General features: G+C 37.7%; 1 protein-coding gene across 2 annotated transcripts in view; it reads left to right on the plus strand.

The window, feature by feature from the left end:
• The window catches only part of magi3a (membrane associated guanylate kinase, WW and PDZ domain containing 3a), a 232,992-nt gene that overhangs the window by 105,545 nt on the left and 115,227 nt on the right, over window positions 1–12,220 (plus strand). The window lies entirely within an intron of this gene.

Here is a 12,220-nt window from a genome sequence, read left to right on the forward strand (position 1 = left end):
AATCTAAATGTGTGAATTTCCAAGCGTTCACACATTTAATAATAATAATAATACATAGTTTTTTCCTGTAGAAGCTTAATGTGTGAATGCTGCGACATTCACACATTCAATAACAATAATAATAATATTAATGAACGGATAGTTTTTTGTGTAGAATTTTAATGTTTGCATGCTTCAACATTCACACATTTAATAATAATAATAGTAATAAATAGATCGTTTTTGGTCCAGAATCTTAATGTATGAATGCTTGGGCATTCACACATTTAATAATAATAATAATAATAGTTAATAGATAGCTTTTGGTGTAGAATCCAAATGTGTGAATTTCCAAGCGTTCACACATTTAATAATAATAATAATAATAATACATAGTTTTTTCCTGTAGAAGCTTAATGTGTGAATGCTGCGACATTCACACATTCAATAACAATAATAATAATATTAATGAACAGATAGTTTTTTGTGTAGAATCTTAATGTGTGCATGCCTCAACATTCACACATTTAATAATAATAATAATAGTAATAAATAGATCGTTTTTGGTGCAGAATCTTAATGTATGAATGCTTGGGCATTCACACATTTAATAATAATAATAATAAAATGCTAGTTTTTTGGTGTAGAATCTAAATGTGTGCATGCTTGGACATTCACACATTTAATAATAATACAAATTTAATAGGGCTCAGTGTTAGATCAGAAATGATTGCGTCTTTCTGTGATGTTTGTTCATTTTTGTTGGACCTGACGTCTGCTGTGTTCTGCCAGACGATGTTGCAGCTGTGTAGTTTTGTAATGTTGGCCAGCTGCTAGTTTCATGTTCATAATTGATGTTGGACGACGTGCCGTATGATAGACACACATGCATTGTGTGCTCAGTTGCAGACCGCGGGTTTACTTGCTCCTTCATTATCATTTCCATTCATGACGGGAATAACAAGATGTTGCCAATACGAGCACGTGGAGCAACATTATACTTGCAAAACCCCCTATTCTCTCCGATCTCATTCATGCAAAGAGCCGCCTGGGCTTCTGATCATGTGACAATGACATCACACATGTGAGGATGTTCTGCCAGCACTTTCAGCGACTCCTCCTTCAGCGTGTCTGCTTTTATTTTGAAGGATACTTTATCTTTTATCAGTCTTTGAGGATATTTTTTCTTTCCGACCCTGAAGCCATTAATGGAAAATAAAAATGCTTTGTTTTGGAGTAAGAAGTCATGTTGTCATTGTGTTGCTGTAGTCCAAGACTCTGTCTGTCACGCCAAGGAAATTATGTTTAGTTTTTGTCATGTTTGGTCATGTTATGTTTTGTTTTTTTTGGACATTCAGTTCTTGCGTTTTGCACTTCCTGGTTTGTTTTTTTTCCATAGTAACTAATTGATTTTCACCTTGCCCTCTAGTCACGCCCCCGTCCTCAGCCCTCGCACCTGTTACTAATCATTATTTAAGCCATTCTGTTTCTGTCCTCATCCTGGCAACTTTACCTACTGTCCTACCTACCTTACCTTGCCGACCTTCATGCCTTGCCACGCTGTTTGTTCTTTTGACCACGCCACGTAAATTTTTTTGTATTTATGCCTCAGTGCAAGTTTTTGGTTTGTTTTTTGCCACAGTTAGTGTTTTTTGTTCGTTTGTATATAGTCATGCCATTGTGCTGCTTTTGTTTTGAGTATAGTCTAGAGGTCCTCTGAGGTCCTCTCCAAGGTTTTTCATAGTCAGCATTGTCACTGGCGTCCCACTGGATGTGAATTCTCCCTGCCCACTGGGTGTGAGTTTTCCTTGCCATTTTGTGGGTTCTTCCGAGGATGTCGTAGTCGTAATGGTTTGTACAGTCCTTTGAGACATTTGTGATTAAGGCTATATAAATAAACATTGATTGATTGATTGAGTCTAGTTTGTTATCCGCCCTTGTGCGCTCCCTTTGTTTTCCTGTTTTTGTATTATAGCGTTTAAATAAATCAAAATGTACTCACACGCTCGTCTGGCTCGTGCCAATCATCCTTTGCGTGGAAGAAGCAATCCAAATCCAAGTCCAAATGTGACACTATCCTATTTATTATTAAGCAATTATTATTATTTTTTTGCTCACCCTTTAGACCACAGCTCCTGCCACTAAACTTGCAGATACTGTAATAGTTCTTCTCAGGTTTCTCCATGATTACATTTTCACACTTTGCACTATTTTCTTACACTTTATGAAGCATTTCTTACATATTCATGATTTTTAAGAGATTATTGTTAAATGTTTCATGTGATTTGACTATTTTGTTGACATTAATTGTTTTCTTTCCATGCTTGTGTTGACATTTCCTTTCCTTGAGGGGATTATAATGAGAGAAAGTTACATCTAAAATAAAATATATTTTTCTCCTGCTCCTTATTTTTCATAGGTCGTAAAAATATCAACAATTATCAATATCGAGGGGTATAAAAAACTTGCATGGTTATACAGTTTTCAGCCATATCACCCAAGCCTAACACACAGTGGTCATAATAATTAATGAAGTTGAAGTCATGACGTAGTAAGTTGAATGATGCGGACACGTTTGTTACTAGATACTTTGGAGACTTTGTATGTGTAAGTAATATGTAACTATAATTATTTGATACTTGTTTATATTGACAAATGTGACCTTTTATTGTTCAATAATTATTACCTGTGTCTAGCTTGCGTGCTAATGTGTGCTTAGCTGTTGTGTAGCTGCTAGTCGTCTTTAGCCTCGCATGTTTACTTTTTCTAAATGACTAAAATAGAAGAAATGATCTGCTTATTGGAGGACATGTAGATGTAAACTGACTTTGCACAAGTAAACACTCTACTCTTGTATCGCACATGATATCACACACCAGTAACCATGCTGCAGGACCGCCTGTATCGCACATGATATTACATACAAGTAAACACGCTGCAGGACTGCTTCAGTCGCACATTATACAACACTCAAGTTAACACGCTGCAGGACCGCTTGTATCGCACATGATATCACACTCAAGTAAACTTGTTGCATGATCGCTTGTATCGCACATGAAAACACACAAAAGTAAACTGTCTGGAGGACTGCTTGTATCGCACATGATATCGCACACAAGTATACGCTCTGCATGACCACTTCTATTGCAGATTATATAACACTCAAACACGCTATAGTAGCGCTTGTATCGCACATTATATCACACTCAAGTAAACTTGTTGCAGGACCGCTTGTATCGCGCATGATATCACACACAAGTAAACACTCAGCAGGACTGCTTGTATGGCACATGATATGGCACATAAGTAAAAACTCTGCAGGACCCCAAGTAAACACTCAGCAGGACCGCTTGTATCGCACATGATATCGCACACATTTAAACACGCTGCAGGACTGCTTGTATCGCACATGATATCACACACGAGTAAACACTCAGCAGGACCGCTTGTATCGCACATGATATCGCACACATTTAAACACGCTGCAGGACTGCTTGTATCGCACATGATATCACACACGAGTAAACAATCAACAAAAACCGCTTGTATCGCACATGATATCGCCCACAATTAAACACGCTGCAAGACTGCCTGTATGGCACATGATATGGCACATAAGTAAAAACTCTGCAGGACCACAAGTAAAAACTCTGCAGGACTGCTTGTATCGCACATGATGTCACACATACGTACACACTCTGCAGGCCTGTTTGTATCGCACATGATATCACACACAAGGAAACACGCTGCAGACTGCTTATATTGCACATGATATTGCACACAAGTTTACACTCCGCAGGACTTCTTGTATTGCACATGATTTCACACACAAGTACACACTCTGCAGGCCTGCTTGTATCGCACATGATATCACACACAAGTAAACACGCTGCAGGACCGCTTGTATCGCACATGATAGCACATTTAAGCAAACACGCTGCAGGACCACTTGTATCGCACATTATATTACACTCAAACACGCTGCAGGACGGCTTGTATCGCACATGATATTGCACACAAGTAAACACGGTGTGGACTGCTTATATTGCACATGATATCACACACAAGTTGACACTCTGCAGGACTGCTTGTATCGTGCATGATACCACACCTAAGTAAACACTATGCGGGACTGTTTGTATCGCACATGATGTCACACACAAGTAAACACTCTGCAGGACTGCTTGTATGGCACATGGTATCACACACAAGTAAACACTCTGCAGGACTACCTGTATCGCACATGATATCAAACACAAGTAAAAACTCTGCATGATTACTTGTATCGCACATGATATCACACACAAGTAAAAACTGCAGGACCGCTTGTATCGCACATGATGTCACACACACAAGTAAACACTCTGCGGGACTACTTGTATCGCACATGATATCGCACATTTCACACACAATCCATCGATACTTTTTGGCCGACATCCAAAACGAAGCACAGCGTGGACTCTGTGGTGTTCAAGTCTGCCAAAAAGAGGCCCTCCAAGACGAGCGAGGCAGCAGACGGAACAATGTTGTTGTGGACAAGTTGGAAATGTTTCCTGACAACTCATTTCACGCTCTTATTCTTGTGGAAGAGGTCCGTTTTTCTCTAAGAGGGAACAAATAAACAATGAGTGTCTTGCAGAGATAATTATAGTGTTATATCCTGCACACACACACACACACACATACACACACACACACACACACACACACACACACACGGTTTTTGATCTGAGGTTGCAAAGTCAGAGCAGGCCTGTGGACAAGAGATAATTAGACGAGAGATAATTAGTTCAAAGATTCAATGTGAGCTGGGCCACACGGTGGGGAAAAAAATGCTGTGTCAGCCCTATGCTATCATCTTTAGCTTCTCTGTGGGCTAATTGAAAATTAATTTACGTGTCCAAACCTAAGCTTCCCTCGCCCACTGAAATTATAAGGTACTTTGTCCTTATTTCCCAGATTTAAATGCATCAATTTTCGACAGTATTCTCAAAAACACTAGCTATGTGCACATGGATGCATTGAATCGGATTAAAAGCCTAACTTAATCTATTTCAAAAAGAGAGGTAAAACAAAAGTAGTGAACAGAAGGGAAACAAATGATAAATATTCTGATAACATCCGACAAGCAGAAATGGACAAAGCCATGTTAGTTGACTTAGTCAGCACCTGCAGTGAGCCAACTTGTCCAAAAGATGGCGCCATAACACACCGCTCCGTTTACGTTAGGTTCTGCGCATGTCAAAGTTATTCGATTTAAGGTGTGACCTAATTTTACCTCTTTAGGTCAACAAGGAGTGCGGGAAAGTCCCAAATAGTCCCAATTATATAGTGGGGTCCCAAAAAGTTCAAAAATTAACTCAAATGGTCCCACTGAAAATTGGGTACAAAAAGGTCTCAAAATGAACACAAATGGTCCAAATAATGAATGAGGTTTCAAAAAGGTCAGAAATTGTCACAATGATAAATGAGGTCCCAAAAAGGTTCCTAACCAACTCCAATGTCCCAATGAAAATGGGCTACAAAAAAGTTCCAAATTAACCTAAATGGTCCCAGTGATAAATGAGGTCCCAAAAAGGTCTCAAATCAAACCATTTGGTCCCAATTAAAAATTAGGTCCTAAAAAGATCCTAAATGAACGCCAATGTCCCAATGAAAATGGGATAGAAAAATGTCCCAATTGAACACAAATGATCCCAGTGATAAATGAGGTCCCAAATAGGTCTCAAATTAACTCAATCGGTCCCAATTAAAAGTAAGGTCCAAAAAGGTCTCAAATGAACCCAAATGGTCCCAATGGCCCCAATAATAAATTAAGTCCTAAAAAGGTCTCAAATTAGTCCAAATGGTCCCAAAGATAAGGGAGGTCCCAACAAAGTCTCAAAGAAACCCAAATGGTCCCAATGAAAAATATTATCCCCAAAAGAACCCAAATGAACCCAAATGGTCCCAATGATAAATAATTTCCCCAAAAGGTCCCAAATGATCCCAATCGGTCCCAATGATTAATAATGTTCCCAAAAGGTCCCAAATGAACCCAAATGGTCCCAATGGTATAAGAGGTCCCAACAATGTCTTAAATGAAACGATCCCAATACAAATGGGGTACTAAAAGTTCCCAAATGAACTCCAATGGTCCCGATGATAAATGATATCCCAAAAAGTTCTCAAATGGTCCCAATGAAAAATTAGGTTCCAAAAAGGTCTCAATGGTCCCAATGGTCCCAATAGTAAATGAGGTCCAAAAAAGGTCTCAAATCAACCCATATGATCCAAATGAAAAATTAGGTGCCAGAAAGTTCTCGAATCAACCCAAATGGTGCCAAATATAAATGAGGTCCCAACAAGGTCTCAAAGTAACCCAAATGGTCCCAATGATAAATGGAGTCCCAAAAAGGTCTCAAATGAAGCCAAATGGTCCCAATACAAAAATGGGTTACTAAAAGGTCCCACATGAACTGAAATGGTCCCAAAGATAAATGAGATCCCAACAAGGTCTTAAAGTAACCCAAATGGTCCCAATTATAAATGGAGTCCCAAAAAGGGCTCAAATGTAGCCAAATGGTCCCAATTATAAAAATGGGGTACAAAAAGGTCCCACATAAACTGAAATGGTCCCAATTAAAAACTGATGTCCCAAAAAAGTTTCACATTAAACCAAATGGTCCCATGGAAAAGTTAGGTCCCCAAAAGGTCCCAAATGAACCCAAATGGTCCCAATGATAAATGAGGTCCCAAAAATGTCTTAAATGAAACCAAATGATTCCAATACAAATGGGGTACTAAAAGGTCCCAAATGAACTCCAATGGTCCCTATGATAAATGATATCCCAAAAAGTTCTCATCTCAAATGGTCCCAATGAAAAATTAGGTTCCAAAAAGGTCTCCAATGAACCCGAATGATCCCAATGGTCTAAATAATAAATGACGTACTAAAAAGTTCTCAAATTAACCCCTATGATCCAAATGAAAAATTAGGTGCCAGAAAGTTCTCAAATCAACCCAAATGGTGCCAAATATAAATGAGGTCCCAACAAGGTCTCAAAGTAACCCAAGTGGTCCCAATGATAAATGGAGTCCCAAAAAGGCCTCAAATGAAGCCAAATGGTCCCAATACAAAAATGGGTTTCTAAAAGGTCCCACATGAACTGAAATGGTCCCAATGAAAAATGATGTCCCAAATAAACCCAAATGGTCCCAACGGTTAATGATGTCCCAAAAAGGTCCCAAATGAACCCAAATGGTCTCAATGATGAATAAGGTCCCAAATGGTCCCAATGATAAATGAGGTCCCAAAAATGTGTTAAATTAAGCCAAATGAGCCCAATAAAAATGGGGTACTAAAAGGTCCCAATCGAACTCCAAAGGTCCCAATGATAAATGATTTCCCAAAAAGTTCTCAAATGATCCCAAAGAAAAATTAGGTTCCAAAAAGGTCTCAAATAAACCCCAATGGTCCCAATAATAAATGAGGTCCAAAAAAGGTCTCACTTTAACCCAACTGGTCCCAAAGATAAACAAGGTGAAGCCAAATGGTCCCAATACAAAAATGGGGTACTAAAAAGTTCCACATGAACTGAAATGGTCCCAATGAAAAATTATGTCCCAAAAAGGTTTCAAATGAACCCAAATGGTCCCAAGAAAAATTAGGTCCCCAAAAGGTCCTAAATGAACCCAAATGGTCCCAATGATAAATGAGGTCTCAAAAATGTATTAAATGAAACCAAATAATCCCATTACAAATGGGGTACTAAAAGGTCCCAAATGAACTCCAATGGTCCCAATGATAAATGATATCCCAAAAAGTCCTCAAATGGTCCCAAAGAAAAATTAAGTTCCAAAAAGGTCTCCAATGAACCCAAATGATCTCATTAATAAATGAAGTCGTAAAAAGGTCTCAAATGAGCCCAAATGGTCCAAATTAAAAATGAGGTCCCAAAAAGTTCTCAAATCAACCCAAATGGTCCCAAAGATAAATGGGGTCCCAACAAGGTCTCAAAGTAACCCAACTGGTCCCAATGATAAATGAGGTCCCAAAAATCTGTTAAATGAAGCCAAATGACCCCAATAAAATGGGGTACTAAAAGGTCCCAATCAAACTCCAATGGTCCCAATGATAAATTATATTCCAAAAAGTTCTCAAATGGTCCCAAAGAAAAATTAGGTTCCAAAAAGGTCTCAAATGAACCCGAATAGTCCCAATGGTCTCACTAATAAATGAGGTCCTAAAAAGGTCTCAAATTAACCCAAATGGTCAAAACGAAAAATGAGGTCCCAAAAAGTTCTCAAATGAGGCCAAATGGTCCCAAAAATAAATATTGTTTTTTTTTAAATAAAAATATCCTAAAACCGTAAATTGATTTCACTTTGATAAACGCTCACTGTTGTTGTTTTTTTACTGGAGAAGCAAGCTAGCCCTAACTAGCTTAAATGCTAACATGAAAACTAGAGACATTAACACATTTCTCCAATAAAATATTTCTGATAATAATATCAACATTTGATAACAAATCCCAAAGTGCTACATATTAAAAGGCATAACAATGTTTACTGTAACTAAAATGGTGTTTGTGTTTAAATAGTGATAACCTGAATGTTTACTTGTGTGTGATGTCATGTGCGATACAAGCAGTCCTGCAGTGTTTACTTGTGTGTGGTATCATGTGAGATACAAGCGGTCCTACAAAGTGTTTACTTGTGTGTGATATCATGTGCGATACAAGCAGTCCTGCAGAGTGTTTACTTGTGTGTGATATCACGTGCGATACAAGCAGTCCTGCAGAGTGTTTACTTGTAATATCACGTGCGATACAAGAAGTCCTGCAGAGTGTTTACTTGTGATATCATGTGCGATACAACCAGTCCTGCAGAGTGTTTACTTGTGTGATATCACGTGCGATACAAGCAGGCCTGCAGAGTGTTTACTTGTGGGTGATATCATGTGTGATACAAGCAGTCCTGCAGACAGTTTACTAGTGTGACATCCTTTGCGATACAAGCAGGCCTGCAGAGTGTTTACTTTTGTGTGATATTGAATCCCAATATTAGAAGATTTCAAGCCGATACATGGGAAGATTATATTTTAAGATGGAGTCCCAACCTTTGAAAATTTCATGGCGATACGTGTAAAGATGATAATTTAAGATGGCGTCCCAACATTTGAAGATTTCAAGCCGATACATGTGACGATGGTGTTATTAGATAGTCCGAACATTTGAAGATTTCAAGCAGATACATGTGAAGATGATATCTTAAAATGGTCTCTTAATTTCAAGATTTCAAGCCGATACATGTGAAGATTATATTCTAAGATGGAGTCCCAACCTTTGAAGTTTTCAAGGTGATACATGTGAAGATGATATCTTAAAATGGTCACATCATTTCAAGATTTTAAGCCGATACATGTGAAGATGATATTTAAAAATGGAGTCCCAACCATTGAAGCTTTAAACCTGATACATGTGAAGATGATATCTTTATATGGAGTCCCAACATTTGAAGATTTCAAGCAGATATTTGTGAAGATGATATTTTAAGATGGAGTCACATCATTTCAAGATTTCACGCCGATACATGTGAAAATTATATTTTTAGATGGAGTCCCAACATTTGAAGATGTCAAGCCGATACATGAGAATATATTTTATGATGGAGTCTTATAATATGAAGATTTCAAGCCGATACATTTGGAGATGATATTTTAAGGTGGAGTCCCAATATTTGAAGATTTCAAGCCGATACATGTGAAAATGATATTTTTAGATGGCGTCAGAACATTTGAAGATATCAAGCCGATACATGCGAAGATGCTATTTTAGGATGGAGTCGCAACATTTGAAGATTTCAAGCCGATACATGTGGAGATGATATTTTAAGATGGAGTCCCAACATTTGAAGATTTCAAACCAATACATGTGAAAATGATATTTTAAGATGGAGTCACTTAATTTCAAGATTGCTCGCCGATACATGTGAGGATGATATTTTTAGATTGGAATCCGAACATTTGAAGATTTCAACCCGATACATGTGAAGATGATATTTTAAGATGGCGTCACATAATTTCAAGACTTCACGCCGATACATGTGAAGATGATATTTTTAGGTGGCGTCCAAACATTTGAAGATTTCAAGCCGATACATGTGAAGATGATATTTTTAGATGGCGTCCCAACTTTTGAAGATTTCAAGCCAAAACATGTGAAGATATTTTAAGATGAATCACAAAAATTGAAGATTTCAAGCAGATACATGTGAAGATATTTTTGGATTGAGTCCCAACATTTGGAAATTACAAGCCGATACATGTGAAGATGATATTTTTAGATGGCGTCCCAACCTTTGAAGATTTCAAGCCTATACATGTGAAGATGATATTTTGAGATGGGGTCACATCATTTCAAAGATTTCAAGCCGATACATGTGAAGTGATGTTTATAGGTGGAGTCCCAACATTTGAAGATGTCAATCCGATACATATGAAAATAATATTTTAAGATGAATCACATTTGAAGATTTCAAGTAGATACATGTGAAGTTGATATTTTAAGATGGAATCCAAATATTTGAACATTTCATGCCGATACATGTGAAGATGATATTTTATGACGGAGTCACATAATTTCAAGATTTCACGCCGATACATGTGAAGATGATATTTTTAGATTGGAGTCCAAACATTTGAAGATTTCAAGCCGATACATGTGGAGATGATATTTTAAGATGGAATCCCAAATTTTTAAGATTTCAAGCAGATACATGTGAAGATATTTTAAGATGTCACATCATTTCAAGATTACAAGCCGATACATGTGAAGATGATATTTTAAGATGGAGTACCAACATTTATTTGAAGATTTCAAGCCGATACATGTGAAGATGATATTTTAAGATGGAGTCCCAACATTTGAAGATAAATGATAAATAAATGATAAATGGGTTGTACTTTTATAGCGCTTTTCTACCTTCAAGGTACTCAAAGCGCTTTGACACTACTTCCACATTTACCCATTCACACACACATTCACACACTGATGGAGGGAGCTGCCATGCAAGGCGCCAACCAGCACCCATCAGGAGCAAGGGTGAAGTGTCTTGCTCAGGACACAACGGACATGACGAGGTTGGTACTAGGTGGGATTTGAACCAGTGACCCTCGGGTTGCGCACGGCCACTCTCCCACTGCGCCACGCCGTCCCAAGATCTCAAGCCGATACATGTGAAGATGATATTTTCGGATTGAGTCCCAACATTTTGAAGATGTTAGCCGATACGCGTGAAGATTATATTTTAAGATGGGGTCCCAGCCTTTGAACATTTCATGCCGATACATGTGAAGACGATATTTTAAGATGGAATCACATCATTTCAAGATTTCACGCCGATGAATGTGAAGATGATATTTTTAGATTGGAGTCCAAACATTTGAAGATTCCAAGCCGATACATGTGAAGATGATATTTTAAGATGGAATCACATAATTTCAAGACTTCACGCCGATACATGTGAAGATGATATTTTAAGATGGAATCCCAAATTTTTAAGATTTCAAGCAGATACATGTGAAGATGATATTTTAGGATGTCACATAATTTCAAGATTACATGCCGATACATGTGAAGATGATATTTTAAGATGTCACATCATTTCAAAGATTTCAAGCCAATACATGTGAAGATATTTTAGGAGGGAGTCCCAAAATCTGAAGATTACAAGCCGATACATGTGAAGATGATGTTTATAGGTGGAGTCCCAACATTTGAAGATGTCAATCCGATACATATGAAGATGATATTTCAAGAAGATTCATGTGAAGTTGATATTTTAAGATGGAATCCAAATATTTGAAGATTTCAAGCCGATACATGTGAAGATGATATTTTCGGATGGAGTCCCAACATTTTGAAGATGTTAGTCGATACATGTGAAGATTATATTTTAAGATGGGGTCCCAGCCTTTTGAACATTTCATGCCGATACATGTGAAGATGATATTTTATGACGGAGTCACATAATTTCAAGATTTCATGCCGATACATGTGAAGATGATATTTTTAGATTGGAGTCCAAACATTTGAAGATTTCAAGCCGATACATGTGAAGATGATATTTTAAGATGGGGTCACATCATTTCAAAGATTTCAAGCCGATACATGTGAAGATATTTTAGGAGGGAGTCCCAAAATCTGAAAATTACAAGCCGATACATGTGAAGAGGATGTTTATAGGTGGAGTCCCATCC

The sequence above is a fragment of the Nerophis ophidion genome, linkage group LG06 (assembly GCF_033978795.1).
Source record: "Nerophis ophidion isolate RoL-2023_Sa linkage group LG06, RoL_Noph_v1.0, whole genome shotgun sequence".
Lineage (NCBI taxonomy): Eukaryota > Metazoa > Chordata > Actinopteri > Syngnathiformes > Syngnathidae > Nerophis > Nerophis ophidion.